The sequence below is a fragment of the Sphaerodactylus townsendi genome, linkage group LG10, assembly GCF_021028975.2.
Source record: "Sphaerodactylus townsendi isolate TG3544 linkage group LG10, MPM_Stown_v2.3, whole genome shotgun sequence".
Classification (NCBI taxonomy): Eukaryota; Metazoa; Chordata; class Lepidosauria; order Squamata; family Sphaerodactylidae; genus Sphaerodactylus; species Sphaerodactylus townsendi.
In genome coordinates, this window is record NC_059434.1 from 4,164,416 (window position 1) to 4,189,755 (window position 25,340).

Below are 25,340 nucleotides of genomic sequence, written 5' to 3' on the forward strand. Positions count from 1 at the left end.
CCCCCCCCCCACCCCCCCCCCCCCCCACCCCCCCCCCCCCCCACCCCCCCCCCCCCCCACCCCCCCCCCCCCCCACCCCCCCCCCCCCCCACCCCCCCCCCCCCCCACCCCCCCCCCCCCCCACCCCCCCCCCCCCCCACCCCCCCCCCCCCCCACCCCCCCCCCCCCCCACCCCCCCCCCCCCCCACCCCCCCCCCCCCCCACCCCCCCCCCCCCCCACCCCCCCCCCCCCCCACCCCCCCCCCCCCCCACCCCCCCCCCCCCCCACCCCCCCCCCCCCCCACCCCCCCCCCCCCCCACCCCCCCCCCCCCCCACCCCCCCCCCCCCCCACCCCCCCCCCCCCCCACCCCCCCCCCCCCCCACCCCCCCCCCCCCCCACCCCCCCCCCCCCCCACCCCCCCCCCCCCCCACCCCCCCCCCCCCCCACCCCCCCCCCCCCCCACCCCCCCCCCCCCCCACCCCCCCCCCCCCCCACCCCCCCCCCCCCCCACCCCCCCCCCCCCCCACCCCCCCCCCCCCCCACCCCCCCCCCCCCCCACCCCCCCCCCCCCCCACCCCCCCCCCCCCCCACCCCCCCCCCCCCCCACCCCCCCCCCCCCCCACCCCCCCCCCCCCCCACCCCCCCCCCCCCCCACCCCCCCCCCCCCCCACCCCCCCCCCCCCCCACCCCCCCCCCCCCCCACCCCCCCCCCCCCCCACCCCCCCCCCCCCCCACCCCCCCCCCCCCCCACCCCCCCCCCCCCCCACCCCCCCCCCCCCCCACCCCCCCCCCCCCCCACCCCCCCCCCCCCCCACCCCCCCCCCCCCCCACCCCCCCCCCCCCCCACCCCCCCCCCCCCCCACCCCCCCCCCCCCCCACCCCCCCCCCCCCCCACCCCCCCCCCCCCCCACCCCCCCCCCCCCCCACCCCCCCCCCCCCCCACCCCCCCCCCCCCCCACCCCCCCCCCCCCCCACCCCCCCCCCCCCCCACCCCCCCCCCCCCCCACCCCCCCCCCCCCCCACCCCCCCCCCCCCCCACCCCCCCCCCCCCCCACCCCCCCCCCCCCCCACCCCCCCCCCCCCCCACCCCCCCCCCCCCCCACCCCCCCCCCCCCCCACCCCCCCCCCCCCCCACCCCCCCCCCCCCCCACCCCCCCCCCCCCCCACCCCCCCCCCCCCCCACCCCCCCCCCCCCCCACCCCCCCCCCCCCCCACCCCCCCCCCCCCCCACCCCCCCCCCCCCCCACCCCCCCCCCCCCCCACCCCCCCCCCCCCCCACCCCCCCCCCCCCCCACCCCCCCCCCCCCCCACCCCCCCCCCCCCCCACCCCCCCCCCCCCCCACCCCCCCCCCCCCCCACCCCCCCCCCCCCCCACCCCCCCCCCCCCCCACCCCCCCCCCCCCCCACCCCCCCCCCCCCCCACCCCCCCCCCCCCCCACCCCCCCCCCCCCCCACCCCCCCCCCCCCCCACCCCCCCCCCCCCCCACCCCCCCCCCCCCCCACCCCCCCCCCCCCCCACCCCCCCCCCCCCCCACCCCCCCCCCCCCCCACCCCCCCCCCCCCCCACCCCCCCCCCCCCCCACCCCCCCCCCCCCCCACCCCCCCCCCCCCCCACCCCCCCCCCCCCCCACCCCCCCCCCCCCCCACCCCCCCCCCCCCCCACCCCCCCCCCCCCCCACCCCCCCCCCCCCCCACCCCCCCCCCCCCCCACCCCCCCCCCCCCCCACCCCCCCCCCCCCCCACCCCCCCCCCCCCCCACCCCCCCCCCCCCCCACCCCCCCCCCCCCCCACCCCCCCCCCCCCCCACCCCCCCCCCCCCCCACCCCCCCCCCCCCCCACCCCCCCCCCCCCCCACCCCCCCCCCCCCCCACCCCCCCCCCCCCCCACCCCCCCCCCCCCCCACCCCCCCCCCCCCCCACCCCCCCCCCCCCCCACCCCCCCCCCCCCCCACCCCCCCCCCCCCCCACCCCCCCCCCCCCCCACCCCCCCCCCCCCCCACCCCCCCCCCCCCCCACCCCCCCCCCCCCCCACCCCCCCCCCCCCCCACCCCCCCCCCCCCCCACCCCCCCCCCCCCCCACCCCCCCCCCCCCCCACCCCCCCCCCCCCCCACCCCCCCCCCCCCCCACCCCCCCCCCCCCCCACCCCCCCCCCCCCCCACCCCCCCCCCCCCCCACCCCCCCCCCCCCCCACCCCCCCCCCCCCCCACCCCCCCCCCCCCCCACCCCCCCCCCCCCCCACCCCCCCCCCCCCCCACCCCCCCCCCCCCCCACCCCCCCCCCCCCCCACCCCCCCCCCCCCCCACCCCCCCCCCCCCCCACCCCCCCCCCCCCCCACCCCCCCCCCCCCCCACCCCCCCCCCCCCCCACCCCCCCCCCCCCCCACCCCCCCCCCCCCCCACCCCCCCCCCCCCCCACCCCCCCCCCCCCCCACCCCCCCCCCCCCCCACCCCCCCCCCCCCCCACCCCCCCCCCCCCCCACCCCCCCCCCCCCCCACCCCCCCCCCCCCCCACCCCCCCCCCCCCCCACCCCCCCCCCCCCCCACCCCCCCCCCCCCCCACCCCCCCCCCCCCCCACCCCCCCCCCCCCCCACCCCCCCCCCCCCCCACCCCCCCCCCCCCCCACCCCCCCCCCCCCCCACCCCCCCCCCCCCCCACCCCCCCCCCCCCCCACCCCCCCCCCCCCCCACCCCCCCCCCCCCCCACCCCCCCCCCCCCCCACCCCCCCCCCCCCCCACCCCCCCCCCCCCCCACCCCCCCCCCCCCCCACCCCCCCCCCCCCCCACCCCCCCCCCCCCCCACCCCCCCCCCCCCCCACCCCCCCCCCCCCCCACCCCCCCCCCCCCCCACCCCCCCCCCCCCCCACCCCCCCCCCCCCCCACCCCCCCCCCCCCCCACCCCCCCCCCCCCCCACCCCCCCCCCCCCCCACCCCCCCCCCCCCCCACCCCCCCCCCCCCCCACCCCCCCCCCCCCCCACCCCCCCCCCCCCCCACCCCCCCCCCCCCCCACCCCCCCCCCCCCCCACCCCCCCCCCCCCCCACCCCCCCCCCCCCCCACCCCCCCCCCCCCCCACCCCCCCCCCCCCCCACCCCCCCCCCCCCCCACCCCCCCCCCCCCCCACCCCCCCCCCCCCCCACCCCCCCCCCCCCCCACCCCCCCCCCCCCCCACCCCCCCCCCCCCCCACCCCCCCCCCCCCCCACCCCCCCCCCCCCCCACCCCCCCCCCCCCCCACCCCCCCCCCCCCCCACCCCCCCCCCCCCCCACCCCCCCCCCCCCCCACCCCCCCCCCCCCCCACCCCCCCCCCCCCCCACCCCCCCCCCCCCCCACCCCCCCCCCCCCCCACCCCCCCCCCCCCCCACCCCCCCCCCCCCCCACCCCCCCCCCCCCCCACCCCCCCCCCCCCCCACCCCCCCCCCCCCCCACCCCCCCCCCCCCCCACCCCCCCCCCCCCCCACCCCCCCCCCCCCCCACCCCCCCCCCCCCCCACCCCCCCCCCCCCCCACCCCCCCCCCCCCCCACCCCCCCCCCCCCCCACCCCCCCCCCCCCCCACCCCCCCCCCCCCCCACCCCCCCCCCCCCCCACCCCCCCCCCCCCCCACCCCCCCCCCCCCCCACCCCCCCCCCCCCCCACCCCCCCCCCCCCCCACCCCCCCCCCCCCCCACCCCCCCCCCCCCCCACCCCCCCCCCCCCCCACCCCCCCCCCCCCCCACCCCCCCCCCCCCCCACCCCCCCCCCCCCCCACCCCCCCCCCCCCCCACCCCCCCCCCCCCCCACCCCCCCCCCCCCCCACCCCCCCCCCCCCCCACCCCCCCCCCCCCCCACCCCCCCCCCCCCCCACCCCCCCCCCCCCCCACCCCCCCCCCCCCCCACCCCCCCCCCCCCCCACCCCCCCCCCCCCCCACCCCCCCCCCCCCCCACCCCCCCCCCCCCCCACCCCCCCCCCCCCCCACCCCCCCCCCCCCCCACCCCCCCCCCCCCCCACCCCCCCCCCCCCCCACCCCCCCCCCCCCCCACCCCCCCCCCCCCCCACCCCCCCCCCCCCCCACCCCCCCCCCCCCCCACCCCCCCCCCCCCCCACCCCCCCCCCCCCCCACCCCCCCCCCCCCCCACCCCCCCCCCCCCCCACCCCCCCCCCCCCCCACCCCCCCCCCCCCCCACCCCCCCCCCCCCCCACCCCCCCCCCCCCCCACCCCCCCCCCCCCCCACCCCCCCCCCCCCCCACCCCCCCCCCCCCCCACCCCCCCCCCCCCCCACCCCCCCCCCCCCCCACCCCCCCCCCCCCCCACCCCCCCCCCCCCCCACCCCCCCCCCCCCCCACCCCCCCCCCCCCCCACCCCCCCCCCCCCCCACCCCCCCCCCCCCCCACCCCCCCCCCCCCCCACCCCCCCCCCCCCCCACCCCCCCCCCCCCCCACCCCCCCCCCCCCCCACCCCCCCCCCCCCCCACCCCCCCCCCCCCCCACCCCCCCCCCCCCCCACCCCCCCCCCCCCCCACCCCCCCCCCCCCCCACCCCCCCCCCCCCCCACCCCCCCCCCCCCCCACCCCCCCCCCCCCCCACCCCCCCCCCCCCCCACCCCCCCCCCCCCCCACCCCCCCCCCCCCCCACCCCCCCCCCCCCCCACCCCCCCCCCCCCCCACCCCCCCCCCCCCCCACCCCCCCCCCCCCCCACCCCCCCCCCCCCCCACCCCCCCCCCCCCCCACCCCCCCCCCCCCCCACCCCCCCCCCCCCCCACCCCCCCCCCCCCCCACCCCCCCCCCCCCCCACCCCCCCCCCCCCCCACCCCCCCCCCCCCCCACCCCCCCCCCCCCCCACCCCCCCCCCCCCCCACCCCCCCCCCCCCCCACCCCCCCCCCCCCCCACCCCCCCCCCCCCCCACCCCCCCCCCCCCCCACCCCCCCCCCCCCCCACCCCCCCCCCCCCCCACCCCCCCCCCCCCCCACCCCCCCCCCCCCCCACCCCCCCCCCCCCCCACCCCCCCCCCCCCCCACCCCCCCCCCCCCCCACCCCCCCCCCCCCCCACCCCCCCCCCCCCCCACCCCCCCCCCCCCCCACCCCCCCCCCCCCCCACCCCCCCCCCCCCCCACCCCCCCCCCCCCCCACCCCCCCCCCCCCCCACCCCCCCCCCCCCCCACCCCCCCCCCCCCCCACCCCCCCCCCCCCCCACCCCCCCCCCCCCCCACCCCCCCCCCCCCCCACCCCCCCCCCCCCCCACCCCCCCCCCCCCCCACCCCCCCCCCCCCCCACCCCCCCCCCCCCCCACCCCCCCCCCCCCCCACCCCCCCCCCCCCCCACCCCCCCCCCCCCCCACCCCCCCCCCCCCCCACCCCCCCCCCCCCCCACCCCCCCCCCCCCCCACCCCCCCCCCCCCCCACCCCCCCCCCCCCCCACCCCCCCCCCCCCCCACCCCCCCCCCCCCCCACCCCCCCCCCCCCCCACCCCCCCCCCCCCCCACCCCCCCCCCCCCCCACCCCCCCCCCCCCCCACCCCCCCCCCCCCCCACCCCCCCCCCCCCCCACCCCCCCCCCCCCCCACCCCCCCCCCCCCCCACCCCCCCCCCCCCCCACCCCCCCCCCCCCCCACCCCCCCCCCCCCCCACCCCCCCCCCCCCCCACCCCCCCCCCCCCCCACCCCCCCCCCCCCCCACCCCCCCCCCCCCCCACCCCCCCCCCCCCCCACCCCCCCCCCCCCCCACCCCCCCCCCCCCCCACCCCCCCCCCCCCCCACCCCCCCCCCCCCCCACCCCCCCCCCCCCCCACCCCCCCCCCCCCCCACCCCCCCCCCCCCCCACCCCCCCCCCCCCCCACCCCCCCCCCCCCCCACCCCCCCCCCCCCCCACCCCCCCCCCCCCCCACCCCCCCCCCCCCCCACCCCCCCCCCCCCCCACCCCCCCCCCCCCCCACCCCCCCCCCCCCCCACCCCCCCCCCCCCCCACCCCCCCCCCCCCCCACCCCCCCCCCCCCCCACCCCCCCCCCCCCCCACCCCCCCCCCCCCCCACCCCCCCCCCCCCCCACCCCCCCCCCCCCCCACCCCCCCCCCCCCCCACCCCCCCCCCCCCCCACCCCCCCCCCCCCCCACCCCCCCCCCCCCCCACCCCCCCCCCCCCCCACCCCCCCCCCCCCCCACCCCCCCCCCCCCCCACCCCCCCCCCCCCCCACCCCCCCCCCCCCCCACCCCCCCCCCCCCCCACCCCCCCCCCCCCCCACCCCCCCCCCCCCCCACCCCCCCCCCCCCCCACCCCCCCCCCCCCCCACCCCCCCCCCCCCCCACCCCCCCCCCCCCCCACCCCCCCCCCCCCCCACCCCCCCCCCCCCCCACCCCCCCCCCCCCCCACCCCCCCCCCCCCCCACCCCCCCCCCCCCCCACCCCCCCCCCCCCCCACCCCCCCCCCCCCCCACCCCCCCCCCCCCCCACCCCCCCCCCCCCCCACCCCCCCCCCCCCCCACCCCCCCCCCCCCCCACCCCCCCCCCCCCCCACCCCCCCCCCCCCCCACCCCCCCCCCCCCCCACCCCCCCCCCCCCCCACCCCCCCCCCCCCCCACCCCCCCCCCCCCCCACCCCCCCCCCCCCCCACCCCCCCCCCCCCCCACCCCCCCCCCCCCCCACCCCCCCCCCCCCCCACCCCCCCCCCCCCCCACCCCCCCCCCCCCCCACCCCCCCCCCCCCCCACCCCCCCCCCCCCCCACCCCCCCCCCCCCCCACCCCCCCCCCCCCCCACCCCCCCCCCCCCCCACCCCCCCCCCCCCCCACCCCCCCCCCCCCCCACCCCCCCCCCCCCCCACCCCCCCCCCCCCCCACCCCCCCCCCCCCCCACCCCCCCCCCCCCCCACCCCCCCCCCCCCCCACCCCCCCCCCCCCCCACCCCCCCCCCCCCCCACCCCCCCCCCCCCCCACCCCCCCCCCCCCCCACCCCCCCCCCCCCCCACCCCCCCCCCCCCCCACCCCCCCCCCCCCCCACCCCCCCCCCCCCCCACCCCCCCCCCCCCCCACCCCCCCCCCCCCCCACCCCCCCCCCCCCCCACCCCCCCCCCCCCCCACCCCCCCCCCCCCCCACCCCCCCCCCCCCCCACCCCCCCCCCCCCCCACCCCCCCCCCCCCCCACCCCCCCCCCCCCCCACCCCCCCCCCCCCCCACCCCCCCCCCCCCCCACCCCCCCCCCCCCCCACCCCCCCCCCCCCCCACCCCCCCCCCCCCCCACCCCCCCCCCCCCCCACCCCCCCCCCCCCCCACCCCCCCCCCCCCCCACCCCCCCCCCCCCCCACCCCCCCCCCCCCCCACCCCCCCCCCCCCCCACCCCCCCCCCCCCCCACCCCCCCCCCCCCCCACCCCCCCCCCCCCCCACCCCCCCCCCCCCCCACCCCCCCCCCCCCCCACCCCCCCCCCCCCCCACCCCCCCCCCCCCCCACCCCCCCCCCCCCCCACCCCCCCCCCCCCCCACCCCCCCCCCCCCCCACCCCCCCCCCCCCCCACCCCCCCCCCCCCCCACCCCCCCCCCCCCCCACCCCCCCCCCCCCCCACCCCCCCCCCCCCCCACCCCCCCCCCCCCCCACCCCCCCCCCCCCCCACCCCCCCCCCCCCCCACCCCCCCCCCCCCCCACCCCCCCCCCCCCCCACCCCCCCCCCCCCCCACCCCCCCCCCCCCCCACCCCCCCCCCCCCCCACCCCCCCCCCCCCCCACCCCCCCCCCCCCCCACCCCCCCCCCCCCCCACCCCCCCCCCCCCCCACCCCCCCCCCCCCCCACCCCCCCCCCCCCCCACCCCCCCCCCCCCCCACCCCCCCCCCCCCCCACCCCCCCCCCCCCCCACCCCCCCCCCCCCCCACCCCCCCCCCCCCCCACCCCCCCCCCCCCCCACCCCCCCCCCCCCCCACCCCCCCCCCCCCCCACCCCCCCCCCCCCCCACCCCCCCCCCCCCCCACCCCCCCCCCCCCCCACCCCCCCCCCCCCCCACCCCCCCCCCCCCCCACCCCCCCCCCCCCCCACCCCCCCCCCCCCCCACCCCCCCCCCCCCCCACCCCCCCCCCCCCCCACCCCCCCCCCCCCCCACCCCCCCCCCCCCCCACCCCCCCCCCCCCCCACCCCCCCCCCCCCCCACCCCCCCCCCCCCCCACCCCCCCCCCCCCCCACCCCCCCCCCCCCCCACCCCCCCCCCCCCCCACCCCCCCCCCCCCCCACCCCCCCCCCCCCCCACCCCCCCCCCCCCCCACCCCCCCCCCCCCCCACCCCCCCCCCCCCCCACCCCCCCCCCCCCCCACCCCCCCCCCCCCCCACCCCCCCCCCCCCCCACCCCCCCCCCCCCCCACCCCCCCCCCCCCCCACCCCCCCCCCCCCCCACCCCCCCCCCCCCCCACCCCCCCCCCCCCCCACCCCCCCCCCCCCCCACCCCCCCCCCCCCCCACCCCCCCCCCCCCCCACCCCCCCCCCCCCCCACCCCCCCCCCCCCCCACCCCCCCCCCCCCCCACCCCCCCCCCCCCCCACCCCCCCCCCCCCCCACCCCCCCCCCCCCCCACCCCCCCCCCCCCCCACCCCCCCCCCCCCCCACCCCCCCCCCCCCCCACCCCCCCCCCCCCCCACCCCCCCCCCCCCCCACCCCCCCCCCCCCCCACCCCCCCCCCCCCCCACCCCCCCCCCCCCCCACCCCCCCCCCCCCCCACCCCCCCCCCCCCCCACCCCCCCCCCCCCCCACCCCCCCCCCCCCCCACCCCCCCCCCCCCCCACCCCCCCCCCCCCCCACCCCCCCCCCCCCCCACCCCCCCCCCCCCCCACCCCCCCCCCCCCCCACCCCCCCCCCCCCCCACCCCCCCCCCCCCCCACCCCCCCCCCCCCCCACCCCCCCCCCCCCCCACCCCCCCCCCCCCCCACCCCCCCCCCCCCCCACCCCCCCCCCCCCCCACCCCCCCCCCCCCCCACCCCCCCCCCCCCCCACCCCCCCCCCCCCCCACCCCCCCCCCCCCCCACCCCCCCCCCCCCCCACCCCCCCCCCCCCCCACCCCCCCCCCCCCCCACCCCCCCCCCCCCCCACCCCCCCCCCCCCCCACCCCCCCCCCCCCCCACCCCCCCCCCCCCCCACCCCCCCCCCCCCCCACCCCCCCCCCCCCCCACCCCCCCCCCCCCCCACCCCCCCCCCCCCCCACCCCCCCCCCCCCCCACCCCCCCCCCCCCCCACCCCCCCCCCCCCCCACCCCCCCCCCCCCCCACCCCCCCCCCCCCCCACCCCCCCCCCCCCCCACCCCCCCCCCCCCCCACCCCCCCCCCCCCCCACCCCCCCCCCCCCCCACCCCCCCCCCCCCCCACCCCCCCCCCCCCCCACCCCCCCCCCCCCCCACCCCCCCCCCCCCCCACCCCCCCCCCCCCCCACCCCCCCCCCCCCCCACCCCCCCCCCCCCCCACCCCCCCCCCCCCCCACCCCCCCCCCCCCCCACCCCCCCCCCCCCCCACCCCCCCCCCCCCCCACCCCCCCCCCCCCCCACCCCCCCCCCCCCCCACCCCCCCCCCCCCCCACCCCCCCCCCCCCCCACCCCCCCCCCCCCCCACCCCCCCCCCCCCCCACCCCCCCCCCCCCCCACCCCCCCCCCCCCCCACCCCCCCCCCCCCCCACCCCCCCCCCCCCCCACCCCCCCCCCCCCCCACCCCCCCCCCCCCCCACCCCCCCCCCCCCCCACCCCCCCCCCCCCCCACCCCCCCCCCCCCCCACCCCCCCCCCCCCCCACCCCCCCCCCCCCCCACCCCCCCCCCCCCCCACCCCCCCCCCCCCCCACCCCCCCCCCCCCCCACCCCCCCCCCCCCCCACCCCCCCCCCCCCCCACCCCCCCCCCCCCCCACCCCCCCCCCCCCCCACCCCCCCCCCCCCCCACCCCCCCCCCCCCCCACCCCCCCCCCCCCCCACCCCCCCCCCCCCCCACCCCCCCCCCCCCCCACCCCCCCCCCCCCCCACCCCCCCCCCCCCCCACCCCCCCCCCCCCCCACCCCCCCCCCCCCCCACCCCCCCCCCCCCCCACCCCCCCCCCCCCCCACCCCCCCCCCCCCCCACCCCCCCCCCCCCCCACCCCCCCCCCCCCCCACCCCCCCCCCCCCCCACCCCCCCCCCCCCCCACCCCCCCCCCCCCCCACCCCCCCCCCCCCCCACCCCCCCCCCCCCCCACCCCCCCCCCCCCCCACCCCCCCCCCCCCCCACCCCCCCCCCCCCCCACCCCCCCCCCCCCCCACCCCCCCCCCCCCCCACCCCCCCCCCCCCCCACCCCCCCCCCCCCCCACCCCCCCCCCCCCCCACCCCCCCCCCCCCCCACCCCCCCCCCCCCCCACCCCCCCCCCCCCCCACCCCCCCCCCCCCCCACCCCCCCCCCCCCCCACCCCCCCCCCCCCCCACCCCCCCCCCCCCCCACCCCCCCCCCCCCCCACCCCCCCCCCCCCCCACCCCCCCCCCCCCCCACCCCCCCCCCCCCCCACCCCCCCCCCCCCCCACCCCCCCCCCCCCCCACCCCCCCCCCCCCCCACCCCCCCCCCCCCCCACCCCCCCCCCCCCCCACCCCCCCCCCCCCCCACCCCCCCCCCCCCCCACCCCCCCCCCCCCCCACCCCCCCCCCCCCCCACCCCCCCCCCCCCCCACCCCCCCCCCCCCCCACCCCCCCCCCCCCCCACCCCCCCCCCCCCCCACCCCCCCCCCCCCCCACCCCCCCCCCCCCCCACCCCCCCCCCCCCCCACCCCCCCCCCCCCCCACCCCCCCCCCCCCCCACCCCCCCCCCCCCCCACCCCCCCCCCCCCCCACCCCCCCCCCCCCCCACCCCCCCCCCCCCCCACCCCCCCCCCCCCCCACCCCCCCCCCCCCCCACCCCCCCCCCCCCCCACCCCCCCCCCCCCCCACCCCCCCCCCCCCCCACCCCCCCCCCCCCCCACCCCCCCCCCCCCCCACCCCCCCCCCCCCCCACCCCCCCCCCCCCCCACCCCCCCCCCCCCCCACCCCCCCCCCCCCCCACCCCCCCCCCCCCCCACCCCCCCCCCCCCCCACCCCCCCCCCCCCCCACCCCCCCCCCCCCCCACCCCCCCCCCCCCCCACCCCCCCCCCCCCCCCCCCCCCCCCCCCCCCACCCCCCCCCCCCCCCCCCCCCCCCCCCCCCCCGCCCCCCCCTCCCGTCCCCCCCCCCCCCCCACCCCCCACCCCCCACCCCCCCCCCCCCCCCCCCTCCCCCCCTCCCCCCCCCGCCCCCCCCCCCCCACCCCCCCCCCCCCCCACCCCCCCCCACACCCCCCCCCCCCCCCCCCCCCCCCCCCCCCCACGGTTCGCACCGCGCCGCCGGGAAGACGCTTCCCCCCCAACAACAACCCTTTAAAGGGTTGTTGTTTAGGGTGGCCTGACGCCGCCCTGGGGGGAAGGAAGCACAGTCAGGTTAGGCGCTGGCTCGCGCTTTGCAGCAAGCTGCTGCCCTATGGGAATCAGCTGCCACCTGGGGAAGCGGCGCTTTTACGCTCTGTGCCGTCGCTGTTTTGGGCGTCGCGCGGAAACGGCCTTAGCTTAATAGTAGCTTGTTGATGCTTCAGAAGGCAGAGTTAGGTTTACCATCAATTGAATCACGCGCCCATCTTGCAATCTTGAAGGCCTGGGGGGAAAAAACAGCCCAGATAACAAGGAAACCTTTGGTCCTCAGTCTTTTACTCTCCTGATGCCAAAAAATAAAAACCGCTCTACCTTTTTCGAAAAAATTCGATCTCGGTACACTATTCCAGATGATCTATTAAGAGTTTCAACATCCAATGCTGAACTCCGAGAGTGGGTGTACAGAGAAGATGCCAGAATAAACAGACAATTAATAGTCCAGACAAAAACTGCTCCATGGTACAAACTATTTAAAAGAGATCATATTAGAGCTACATATCTGACCAATCTGACGACTCAACAAGAAACCGTAAGAATAGCTTATACTTCCTATTAGATTCTTCAGTCAATGCCTCTCAGCAGTGCTTGAGTGGTAGATACACGAACACCATTTTCTCAGCGCTTTTGTATCTGTGGAAAACAGGAGCCTGAGGATCTCTTCCATTACCTACTCTCCTGTCCTTTATATTCAGAAAATAAGTGAAAAGGTTTTTGGAGCCAATACTACCTAGGACAGCTTTTTTGTCCGATGATGAGAAACTGATTTTCTTACCATCTGATATTGATTCCTATGTTTCTTACAAGATGGCTCCCTTTGCCCTGGTGGCTAGGAAATTACGAGCAGAGTATTTAAAGCGCTGTTTGAACTGATGTTCCAAAGTACTGGAGGTCAACTTAGACTAGCTGAAGAAGTCGCAAAAACATTTGACGTGGAAAGTATTTGATGGGGCATTTTAATTTAGAAATAGCGAATGCAAATAATTTATATTTTAATGTAAAGCTAAGTTATTGTTTTAATTTAAATGTTTTAGAAGAAGAAGAAGAGTTTGGATTTATATCCCCCCTTTCTCTCCTGTAGGAGACTCAAAGGGGCTTACAATCTCCTTGCCCTTCCCCCCTCAAAACAAACACCCTGTGAGGTAGGTGGGGCTGAGAGAGCTCCGAGAAGCTGTGACTAGCCCAAGGTCACCCAGGTGGCGTGTGTGGGAGTGCACAGGCTAATCTGAATTCCCCAGATAAGCCTCCACAGCTCAAGCAGCAGAGCTGGGAATCAAATCCGGTTCCTCCAGATAAGAGTGCACCTGCTCTTAGCCATTATGCCACTATGCCACTGCTGCTCCTTTTAACTGTATGTATCTCTGGATTGTTATAGCCAATGGCTCAAACAATAAATATTTGACTTATTGATGCTTCTGCACCTGTGGTTATCTCATCCTCTGTCCTTGGAGAAGGCTGTGTCCACTTTGGGGAGACAAGGAGGGGTCTGGGAACTCCCCCAGGCACATATCTATTCCTATACGTCTTGAATGCCAGTTCTGGCAATTGCCAGTTCTGAAATCCATTGGAATTTCTCTGTCAATAACTCCAGATGTTATTAATACCTGGACCTCCTTGCTATTTCAGCTATTGCAGTTACGTAGCGCGAACAGAGAGCTGTAGTAGGCATAAACACCAATAAGAAATATTAGTAAATTTCAGGGTGGGTTGTTTTTTTTTTTAACCTGGAAATTTTCAGTACAGCTGAATAAAGCCAATATTCGGGTTAGAAAACTCAAACCTGAAATTTTTTGATTCTCCCAAGGGCTTTGGAAATGGCGGCGGCAGGGGGGGGGGATAACTTTCCCTTGCTGACACTTTCCAAGCCCTGGGGAGCTTGGGAAGCATTGTGTGTGTGTGGGGGGGGGGGGACAGATCCTGCATGTTCAGCCCCGTAGGCAGGATTTGGCTGATCCTTCCCCTGCTAATGCTTTCCAAGCCCTGCGGGGCTTGAGAAATGGCCGGGGCGGGGAGGGAGATTTAAAAAGCTGAAAAAACCACATGTTATTCAGCTTTTCCAGCCTCAGGTGTATTTGGCTTTTTGACTACACCTGGATTTTTGTATTGAGAAAAGAAAAAGCTGATATGGCTTTTAATTTTTTCCCTGTGATTTGGGTTTACTGATCACCAAGCCTAATTTGTATCATTCTCTCTTCTTGTTCTTCTTCCTCTTCCTCTTCCTCCTCCTCCTCCTCCTCCTGCTTCCCTCACTTTCCATCCCAGACCTTCAGGGCCCTCTCACCTCCTCAGACAGGCTTGTGTGTTTTCGTTTTTCTTCCCTTTATTGTGAGTTTTTATTCCTTAGGGTCTCTCTCTCTCTCTCTCTCTCTCTCTGTGTGTGTGTGTGTGTGTGTGTGTGTGAGAGAGAGAGAGAGAGAGAGACTACAGCTTTCTGAGTGTTTTCTGCTTTTCTTGAATTATATTTCTAAATAATTGTTTAGATGCTGATTCTATTTTCCACCCTCTATTGCCATAATGAGATGCTGCTACCCAAATTTGGATTGTGGTATACCTAGGTATTAGTTCCTGATTTCATTTTACCTGGATACAGGTGTGTGTGCTCCTAATGTACAAGAAGTGAGTTCCAAGTGTTGGGGGTCACAACAGTGTAGACTATTTGGGCAACTGTATCTTTTTCCTCAGTAGGAATTGCTGGAACATCAATTATTTTACCTAGAGTTGCAGGTGATTCCAGGTTTCCTTCAAAAGTGATGTAAAATTGTCCCCAGACAATGATTTTTTTCCAAGTCACCAAAGGGCCAGTGAACAACTCAGACCAAAGGGATCCTAAAGTTAGGGTTACCAGCCTCCCCTGGGACATGGAGATCTCTGGGAATTATAATTGACCTCTCGGCTACAGTGATCAGTTCCCATGGAGAAAATTACAGTTTTGGAGGGTGGATTCTATGGCATTATAGTTCACTGAGGTCCTTTCCCAACCCACACTCCCACCATCCCCTGATTTCACCCCAAATCTACAGGAATTTTTCATCCTGGAGTTAGCAGATGTTAAGGCAACCAGTTGTGACTTAAAGGCTCATTCCGCACACGCAGAATAATGCACTTTCAAGCTGCTTTCAGGGCTCTTTGAAGCTGTGCGGAATGGCAAAAACAGTTGTGAAAGCAGCTTGAAAGTGCATTATTTTGCGTGTGCGGAATGAGCCAAAGATTTGTCAAAGGGTTCCAAAATGTGAGTATTATTCTTGAGTTAGGAAAAAAAACCCTCTATGTATTTGGGGTTTACTTTACAAGCAGAACAGGTGTTAAATCTTTTGTCTCTGAGGCATATTTTTCTATTCCTGCCACTGAACTTAATTGGGGCTTTAATACATTAAAATGGCTGCTTATGAGAATATTCCAAAGCAGTTATTTCAACGAAAACAGTTTTATTATTGAAAAAAGCCAAAGAACATAAATGCAGATCAGTGCGGGTTTGGAAAGAAGTATCCATGAATACCACACAAGAGTTAAGGAAAATAAATACTCTCATTCTGCAAAGTGCTCTGTTTGGAGATGTGAGTTGACAAAAGGTGATAAATGCTCAGGGTACATAAAAATATTCTAATGGAGACAGTGAACTGTGAAGGAAAGGTTTGTCTCTGTAGCAGGCTAAAAAAGCATATTCAAATTCTCTGGTGTTTGGAATTCACTGGAAAACAAATCTCTGTCTCTCTTTTTTTAAAGCATCAGTTACCTGATGAAAACATTTTTCGTTTTCATTGTCTGCATGATACTCATTCAGTAGCTCAGGAGCCACATGGGCCTTTCCCCATTTACGATTTCCTGCGCGCCACTCCCAGCGCGAGCAATTCCCGGGCCTGGGTCGTGTTCCCCACTGCCCTGCACTCTGCGCGGGGTAGTCAGAAGGTGCCGTTTCTTCCAGCATCAGAAATGACGCGCGCTGAAGGGACGTTGGAGCGCAGAGTCGGGGCGGCTGCGTTGTCGCCGCCCAGACTCGTGGGGAGCACCGCTGGACCACGCGCTATTTGGGGGCAGTAGCGTGGCGCAAACGGTAAGTGGGGAAAGGGCCACATGTGGCTGTTAGCCATGCCACCAGTGGCCCTTTGGAACTAGGATGGCCATCTTCCAGGTGAGGCCTGGAGATCTTCCAGAATTACAGTTCATCTCCAAGCTACAGAGATCAGTTTCCCTGAAGAAAATGGCTGCTTTGGGGGTGTGGACTCCAGGACATCATGCCTTACTGCGGCACTTCCCCTTCCAAAATTCTGCCCTCCCCAGACTCCACCCCCAAATCTCCAGGAATCCCCCCCCCCATCATGTGTACCTGCCCCAAGTTCCAGGAATGTGACAGAAACCACTGCCTGGTAGAGCTTGTGGCTGGCAGGTGGTTCCCCCCATGAAACAGTGGCCTCTGCAGGGTCTGGAGGATATGTAAGTTGTGAGCTTCCCAGGGCTGAGCGACCTGTGCTAGAGATGTAAGTAAATAGAAGAGAAACAGGTTTGCCAAACCCCAACAAAAACTTGCCACAGCACAAGGAAGCGTATTAAATTGATGAACTGTAATAACTATTACTCATATACTAGTCAGCAATCAATGAACAGAAATCATGTGAAATGTCCAATAAATACTGTTGAAACATAGTCCGTTTCTACTCATTCATGGTCCATTGAAAGAACAAGTCAAAGCGTGATGGGACCTTTGAAAGAACAACGCTTTGACTTGTTCTTTCAATGGACCATGAATGAGTAGAAACGGACTGTAATAGTTATTACAGTTCATCAATTTAATACTCTTCCTTGTGCTGTGGCAAATTTTTGTTGGGGTTTGGCTAACCCGGTTCCTGTTTCTCTTCCATTTTGCTATCTTGCCCTTTCTTTTCCATGTAAGTAAATAGACCTTTTTAGAAATGCAGGTCACCGCTCCCCCACAAGACACAAAACACTGTTTCCCACAAAATGGATGCCCCTCAGAGAGTTTTGGGATCCGGCTTGTGTCAAGCTTGGGCAGGAAGGAGGTTGGCAGCTCTTAAGGGGGCCAGACTGGACAGTGGGGCTAGCTAATCCCCGTTGTGTCACTGTATGGTGATTTAATTAGCACTCCAAGCTGACCATGACTTACCCTTTCTGCACCTATCCAAGCAATCAATCAGTATTCAAGATTCAAGAAAGCCCACGACTCACCCAACCTCTCCTATCCTTTTGTCAAGACCCCAGAAAAGCAATCAACTCTTTGTGTATGGCTTTCCTGCCAGCTTTCCTCATAGCACCTCAGGACCAGGTGGTACAGTGATGGCGAACCTTTCTGAGACCGAGTGCCCTAATTGCAACTCAAACCCCACTTATTTATTGCAAAGTGCCAACCCGGCAATTTAACCTGAATGCTGAGGTTTTAGTTTAGAAAAAAACCAGTTGGCTCCCTCTTCCTCCGCCCCACCCAGGGGCCAGCCTGCTCTAGCCTCCAGCAAGTCCTGCGCGCACCGCTCTGTGCCTCTCTAGCATCTCTGCCTCCTCTGCACCCCACCCCGGGCAGCAGCCACCCAGAGCACAGGGACCAGGCCCGCCAGCCGAGTCCTCCCTACTCACTGCGGTGCGTGCACATCGTGCTCAGTGGCCCAGGCCATCTTATATGTGTGTGTGTGATTTTCCGCCCCCCCACATGATGAACTCTATGTGTGTGTGCCCACCGAGAGGGCTCCAAGTGCCACCTCTGGCACCCGTGCCATAGGTTCGCCATCACTGAGGTGGTATAATGGTCCTTTGGGGGGTATAATGGTCCTTTGTCCATTCATATTTTGTGTCCTGGATCCAGACACCCAACTCCTTCGCACTGGTTCTGCCTTTTGCTCCTGGAAACACTGGTCATTTTCCTCTTCGGCATTGCTTCCCACTTTCCCTGGATGTCACTTCAAGACTAGCAACTGTCCCCTTTTGGAGCAGCCCTTTAAGCAGCTTCAAATGCATTTCTTGTTCAACTGCGTTTATTCTTTAATAAAACTATATTTTAATTGTACCACTGCCTGCTCATTTGGGAGTTTCACCCAGAAGCATCCTGGGATACATAAGTTATCATTCCCAGTGACCCCCCCCCCCTCACACTCTGTCTCCAGTACATTCCCCCAACACCAGTGGAGACTGCCTGCTCAGGGTCACCTGGATTCTGGTGTTGAAGACAAAGCTCCAGGTAAGCCCTAACCACATCTTAGCACAAATTCAAAATTTAAGTCCAGCAGCTGTTTAAAGAGCGACCCGATTTTCCAGGATCTACAAAAGCACTGGGGAGTGGAGGTGGCAAAATATAGCCTGACTTAGAACTTGGAAGCTACGCTGTACACACAACAAGGGTGTGCGTGCAACTCAAATACAAAACTAGAGCAATTTGCACAAGGATGGCTAGCAGTCAAAAGACTGAATAACTTTACTGATTTAACAATGTGAACTGTGTTTACAGTGGGGCTGTGATATGTACCATGCCTTCTTTACATCAATAACGCATCAACATTTTGTGTCATATATGCAGGATTCTCTAAGCTAATGTGAAAACCCACAAATGAAGGACCAGTTTCCAGTATTAGTCTGGCTTCATAGAATCTTCAGTGGTTCATGGTTCAAGGTATTTTTATTGTGCAACAAAATAGTCCCATAACAAGATTTTCATACATGCATTGGTTAGACCCCACCTGGAATATTGTGTACAGTTCTGGGCACTGCAATTCAAGAAGGATGTTGACAACCTGGAACAGGTCCAGAGGAGGGCAACCAAAATGGTAAAAGGTCTGGGATCCATGCCCTACGAGGAGAGACTTCGAAAGCTGGGTATATTTAGTTTGGTGAAGAGAAGGTTAAGAGGTGACATGATAGCCATGTTTAGATATTTGAAGGGATGTCATGTTGGTGAGGGAGCAAGCTTGTTTTCTGCTGTTCCAGAGACTAGGACCAGGAGTCATGGTGAAGGAAAAGAGATTCCCCCTAAGCATCAGCAAAAACTTCCTGACAGTAAGGGCTGTTCCACTGTGGAATGCACTACCTCCGAGTGTGATGGAGCTTCAGAGGTTTGTAAAGAGAGACCGGATGACCACTTTCACAACTGTTTTCAAGTGGATTTTGCTATTCTGCACAGCTTCAAAGAGCACTGAAAGCAGTTTGAAAGTGCATTATTCTGCATGTGCAGAATGAGCCGTAAATTGTTAAGTTATTCAGTCCTTTGACTGCTAGCCTTCCTTGTGTAAATAGATCTTGGAAGCTAAGCAGGATCAGTACTTGTACGAGGAAGACTTTGCAGAGGAAAGCAATGGCAAACCACCTCTGCTACTCAGTTGACTTGAAAGCCCCTTGATGGGGTTGCTGGAAGTCATCTACAACTTGAGGGCACTCACATACATAAACAAAAGTGATGAAGTGAGCTGTGTTGCTTCTGAAGGTGTTACTGAAGTATTCTGCTAAACCATGAGTGCCCACATGAAACAAGTACAAATTCAGTAATCAATTACAGACCAACTTTAATATTTCAGTTTGTGCCAGTAAAACCCAAGAATCCCATGCCACCTTAGAGACCAAGAGATTTATTGCAGCATAAACTTTCATCTTTTTCAGAGAGTGCATATAGTGAATTCTTAATAACTGTAGCCACACACTTGGATAAAGAAGGGGCTCCGTGAACAATGGCATGACGACCTCTTGAAATGCAAGAGACACATTTTGTGACACTACCATGCAGTGTTCAAAAGCACAGGATAAGCAGGGACCATTCCCAACAGCAATAACTGTGACAGTTTTAGTCCTGATTAATACATTGGATTCTAATTCAGCAATGATTTATGCTACAATAAACCTGTTCATCTTTGAGATGCCACAAACTCTTTTTTGTTTATAAAGAAAGAGAATAATTGTAATGCTCATTAAAATGCACTGGACCATGGAGTTATGATGACTTGTAATGAATTAATAAGCTCCTTTGTGACAGGGTGGCTCATCAGAGCATGGTTGACTTCAGTTGCCAATGCCATCTTGTAATTGGGAAGATCAACAGCTGCCCATGCATACATCTTCTATGTAGTGGCCCCTTGTGATATGGCTTGCTTGGGAAGGTCAGAAAGGTTCCCATCCGTATGTGATTCTGCTTACTGTATGAAGTTTAATAGTTCAGAAGGTCACTTTTATAAAGGTAATAGGGTTATATTTTAACGGAATAGTTCACGGTGGTGCTTTAATAAGGCAATGAGTTGCAACCCAGCAAAACATACAGTATGTATTATCTTGCTCTTTTTGGATTGTTTTCCATTTATGTACTATTTTCTGCATTGCTTAATATACCATGTCTAAATCTCTATGGTTCACTTCAAATCTCCCTCGTCCTCGTCCTATTACGTGACTTATTAGATGTTTCATCCTATTGATGACATTGGTTTAGTATACAGTGTAATCCTTTCAGAGCCTCAGCAAGAAAAGCAAATTAAAAATAATGTAAATAAATAAATAAAATAGTGCCGAATTAAAAAGAAAATACATTTATATCCCAGGAAGTTCTAGGTTATTTTCCACAAACTTATATTCTGCTGTTTAGGAAGTCATTTTTCCCAAGGTGGATGGAAAAATTGTACCTTGCTGTTTTGGAACGGTAACTTTAGTCATGGAATTGACTGAGCTGTCTTTGTGAAGAGCATAAGGGCTCAAATACATGTTACGTGTGATGTAAGTCACACTTATGGTACACATAACCTTAGGGAACTCTAATTTCCAAGTTCTGTGGGGTTGGTTTCTTCTCACAGGCATGTCAAGGGGAGGAGGGGCTTCAACCTTCTCTCCTGTGCCATTTTCTGAAACCGAAACAGCCTTGAGGAGATCTGTTTGTCTCGCTCTGAGCCTCCACATGTTATAGTCAGTACCTGTGGAACCCCAGAGTGGGGCAAGCAGCCCATTTCTGTGCAGCCGGTTTGGCATGAGAAAACAGCACATCAGGGAAGACCTACCAGACCTGGGTCACACATAACATAACATTCCTGGGAGAGAAACAGATGGCACGTATATATACCCCACTTGCTTTGCTACCATGAGATCCTCTGAAGATGCCAGCCACAGATGCAGGCAAAACGTCAGGAGAAAATGCTACTAGAACACAGCCATACAACCTGGAAACCACACAACGCTCCAGATGGCATGTTCTTTGCAGATTTTGTTTCTATTTTCATGTATCTTCGAATAGTTAGTCAGGATTTGTGGGTGCACAATATTTGTCATAACAAGGAGGAATGGACAGCCCAATGGGTATATGGCACAGTGGCGCAATGGCAGATGACAAGAGGCTCACTCAAGGGCTCATTCCGCACATGCAGAATTATGAACTTTCAAACTGCTTTCAGTGCTCTTTGAAGCTGTGCGGAATGGCAAAATTCACTTGCAAACAGTTGTGAAAGTGGTTTGAAAATGCATTATTTTGCCTGTGCGGAAGAGGCCAAGGTTTCAAGGATCTCTTGATGCACTGGCTTAATTTTGTTATTTTTGATTCTGACTTGTCTACTGGACCTCCGGTTTAACGTAGACATTGCCTAAACTTAATTGAAGAATTTATGTATGCACAACTTGCCAGTTTTCAGATTCCTCTTTATTTTTCCTGTGTCGGTCACTGGTACTTGTTTTTGCTGATTAAAATCACAGCACAGAACCATTTTTGTGCAGTGTTTTGATCAACACAAGCATGTGCTTTAATAAGGACAATATGCAAACTGTGCATGTTCAGTAGTCACAGCAAAGATTAAAAAAGGCGGCCGGGGGGGCGGGGGGATGTAGCTCATTAATGCATGCCTGCCACACTGCATATGAGAAGAAATGAAAACTGGGCAAATGTTGGAAGTGTGCTAAACACCCACACTAATTGCCAAAGGAGTGAGTCCAAGTTCAGCTATAAAGGCAGCCTTACAGCTCCAGATGCGCTTCCAATAACACATCACAAGCCAAGATGTAGCCGAGAGTTGTTTATGCTCCACAGCGAAGCAGAATCCTAGAGGAACATGTTCCTTTTCATATGTATGAAGATCTTTATTACAAATCCTGCAGGATTGTCAGGATACCCTAGGAGATAAGATCTATAGGAACTTTTTAAAGACCATATGTTTTGGGGCTGGGATCATCACCTTGTCAGACTTTGAGAAACGCTGTGTCCAGCAGGAAATAACACGCACACATTTAAAATTCATAGAATGTTTTTCTGATTAATAATGCACACGCCATTCCTTTTCTCATTTTAAAATCTGTTTCAGGAAACAATTGAAGTCTTCCATTCCAGTTCGAAGATTTTTTTTTTCCTTTGAAGAAGACGGTCTTGGAACCTGGAGCAATTTTCCCACAGATCTAAGCTTTCACTACCAACACTGCTTTATAGTTTCCCTCCTTGTTTTCTGTTTTAATTTGAAGCACTATTAGGCTCCTCCAAACTCTCAGCTAAACACCTAGCAAAACAATATTTCCAGAACTGTCGTTTGTATATGATCAATAAAATTCCGGGTTCCACAATCCTCATAAACCAGCATTGATGTTATTTGGCTTTGAAATTGCAAAGCTGTGGAAGTCTTTATTGATTTTATTGCAAAATGTGACCAAGCAATTAAATGCTATTGCTTTAAAAAAATAAAGCAAAATACTAAATATCAAATATTTAATCTAAAAAGCATATACACCCATGAGTTAATTGTTTTTGCATAATCCGCAAATATACATATGGTCATATCCTACACTTAATCAATCATCTTACTTGCCTTAAAAGCAGGGTCAAATGGTCCTGAAGAAAATATGGGGAAAAATGATCAAAGTTTTTTTTCAATTTTACAACATGGTTTGGATTGCCAGCTCTGGCTTGGAAAATTCCTTGAGATTTGGAGGTTAATCCGGGAGAAGGAAATTGCTCAGGAGGTATATGATGCCATAAAGTTCACCCTCTGTAGATGCCATTTTCTCCAGAGGAACTGGCGGATATCCGTGGTAATTCCTAAAGATCTCCAAGCCTCACTTGGAGGCTGGTGATCCTAAAAAACACTGTATTTCAATTCTCCATAATCCTTAATGAAATCATTAAGGATGTGGTGATTCATCCCTCCATTTCCCCCCCTGTAAATTGCAGTAAATATGGGGTTCATGTCATTGCAACGTTAACACATTAAGGCATTAACACATTAAGTACTCTCTCTCTCTCTCTCTCTCTCTCTCTCTCTCTCTCTCTCTCTCTCTCTCTCTCTCTCTCTGTGTGTGTGTGTGTGTGTGTGTGTGTGTGTGTGTGTGTGTGTGTGTGTGTGCGCAGCAGGATGCACGTGCTTCATCTTCACTTCACTTGTGTCAGGATGGTAGTCATGGGGGTTTGGCTACCATGGGATCTGTGGATTTCAGCTATCCGATGCTTTTGCTGCTCTTTCTTTTTCCACAGCTGCCTTATCAGCCAACTGTAACCTTGACCGTCTGGAAAGTTGCTTCAGAGAAAGTTTCAATGTGTGTTTCACATGCGCGCATGCGGGGGGTGGGGGTAAATGGCATTCTATATTACCACTATTCTGAGAGCTTGAGCTTCAGAACAGGCTTGCAATAAAGCTTTGAACTTTTATAGGTTTGACTGTTTCGTTGTCAATGCAGGGGAGTTCTGACAACTTGGTCTTCATCTTCACTCCCCTCGATCTTGAGGACCAAGCATGATGCAGAAGGGGAAGTGTAAAGATACAAGGCAGGACTGGTTGCAAAAGGCTACTCTCAAGAATTTGGAGAAGAGTGTGATGAAACACTTCTGTGAGACTGTTCTTGTGCACTACGGCTGCAAGAAAGATGCAAATTGAGCATTTAGATGTAAAGAATGCCTTTCTACATGAAGAATAAAGGAAGAAGTCTTCATGGAACTACCCCCAGGATTTGAACAATACAAGGGAAAGCATCTCATGTGCAAACTGCAGAAGAGGATTTATGGAATAAAACAGGCAGCCTGGAGCTGGAACCAAAAACTTCAACAGATGCTTACCAAAGAAGGATTTGAACAACGCAAAGCAGAACCTTGTCTAAACTCAAGGTACAAAGACAACAGATAGATTTACATTCTGACATGTGGATGATCTGATCTTGTGCTATGAAAGCAAAGAGGACTGTGATGAAATAGTTCAGCATCTGAGCCAAGCATATGGATGTGAAATCTCTCATGAGAAACATTAGTGAAGATGGACTTGTTGACTTGCAGAACTGTCCTACAGAAGGAATGGCTGCAGATACATTCACCAAGCCCTTACCTGGAGAGAAGTTTGAAATTCCATGCAAAAAGATGAATCTTGTGGACTTTGCACACTAGATTTTGAGAAGAAGTGTTGGATGTAGCCGTGTCTAATGAGCAAAGGAACTGACAAGACCCATCATGGGGTGGGCAAGTGGTCAGCAAGAGAGGTCTGTAAAATTAGTGGCCCCTTCATCCTTTTGTGTCACCTCTTGTCTGTCCTTAGATGCCCTCAAGTCTAATACCCTGCATCTTCTTGGAGGTTAGTTGCAGACTCTTCCTAACTATCAGGATAGCAGCCTGCTGTCTTTCCCTCTTTCCTATCCTAAATGTACTTCCTAATAAACATTTACCTTTTATCTTTTAATCAGTGTGTTAGATCTCTGTGTGGTAGATCTCTGAAAACTGACTTTTTAGATACTCTCAAACCACTGTTGTGTGGGGGGATTATACAATGACAACACTCATTTTCATACATTTTTGGTACTTGTTTATATTAATTGGCTTCTTTTGATGTGAAAATGTTATGTTTCTATGCTTAGATGTCTCTTCCTTTAGTATATTTCTTGCCAGATTCCTGAAGTTAAAGTTGGTTAGTAAGAACTGACAAAGTTAAAAGTTATGTGTGAAATGATTCGTTGCATTCATCACCTTATCAGGGTCAGCATACCTACAGAGAAAAATAATGCTGATGATGTTCTTAGGAGTTCCCTCCTAAGGGTTCGTTCCACATTCCAAAGTAAATACTTGGAAGAAGAATTAAGTACCTTCCTTATCACATCCAAAAAGAGACAGCTGCCTCGGCCCCAGTGGTTTTGGGGGCTCGACCACTGGCAGTGTGGGTCTGTGAGGGACACATTATTAGTAACCAGAAGGTGATGGTTGGAAAAATTCAAAGTGAGTGGTTGGAAGAGCTGATCATTGGTAGTGTGGGTCTGTGAAATTAGGACCTGCTGATTAGTAACCACAAGGTGACAGCTGGAAAAAGTAGGGATGTTGTTGGGAAAACTGAGATCAGTTTGGGGTGCCTTTTGCCTCTTCCCCTACGCAGCCCTATGTTTGGAACTTGGGCAAAATTCCTTGGAACTTAAAGCCTGGCTTAGAGCTTTTAGATTTTGGCTGTGTCTTCATTATCTTCCATCTGAACATTCCCTTGTTTCCTTAATACTCCCAGTCACACAGGCTAACCCCTGGTTTTCTCTGATTGAAAATAAAATTGTATCTATCGGTTTGTCTCTCGAATCATTCTACTCTCTTTCCTGCTCAGAAGCGCACAAACTACTCAAAGACCATCTCTTAGGCCATTTCCGCACGGCCCCCCAGGCGCCCCCACACCGGCAAGAATTCTGCCGGCGTGGGGACGGAGGCCGTTCGCACGCAAGCGTGCGTGCGGCCTCAGGAGAGGCCGGCGGACGACAGGCCTCTGCCCCCTTCCCTTTCCCACTCACCTTGTCCCCGTCGTCGGCCTGCTGGCCTCCGAAGGCTTGCCCATGCTGCCCTCCGACCTCCAGGGGTCGGAGGACAGTGAGGGAGGGGCTTCGGAGGCCAGCAGGCCGGCGACGGGGACAAGGTGAGTGGGAAAGGGAAGGGAAACTCAGCGTTGTTCCCACGTCCCGGTGCTGTTCCACTGCGCCCGCTTGAAAGGAAACGCTGTTCCCTCAAAAACAACCCTTTAAAGGGTTGTTTTTTAGGGCGGCCTGACGCCGCCCTGAGGGAGGGGAAGGGCAGCCAGGTGGGTGCTGCTGCGTTTCAGCAGT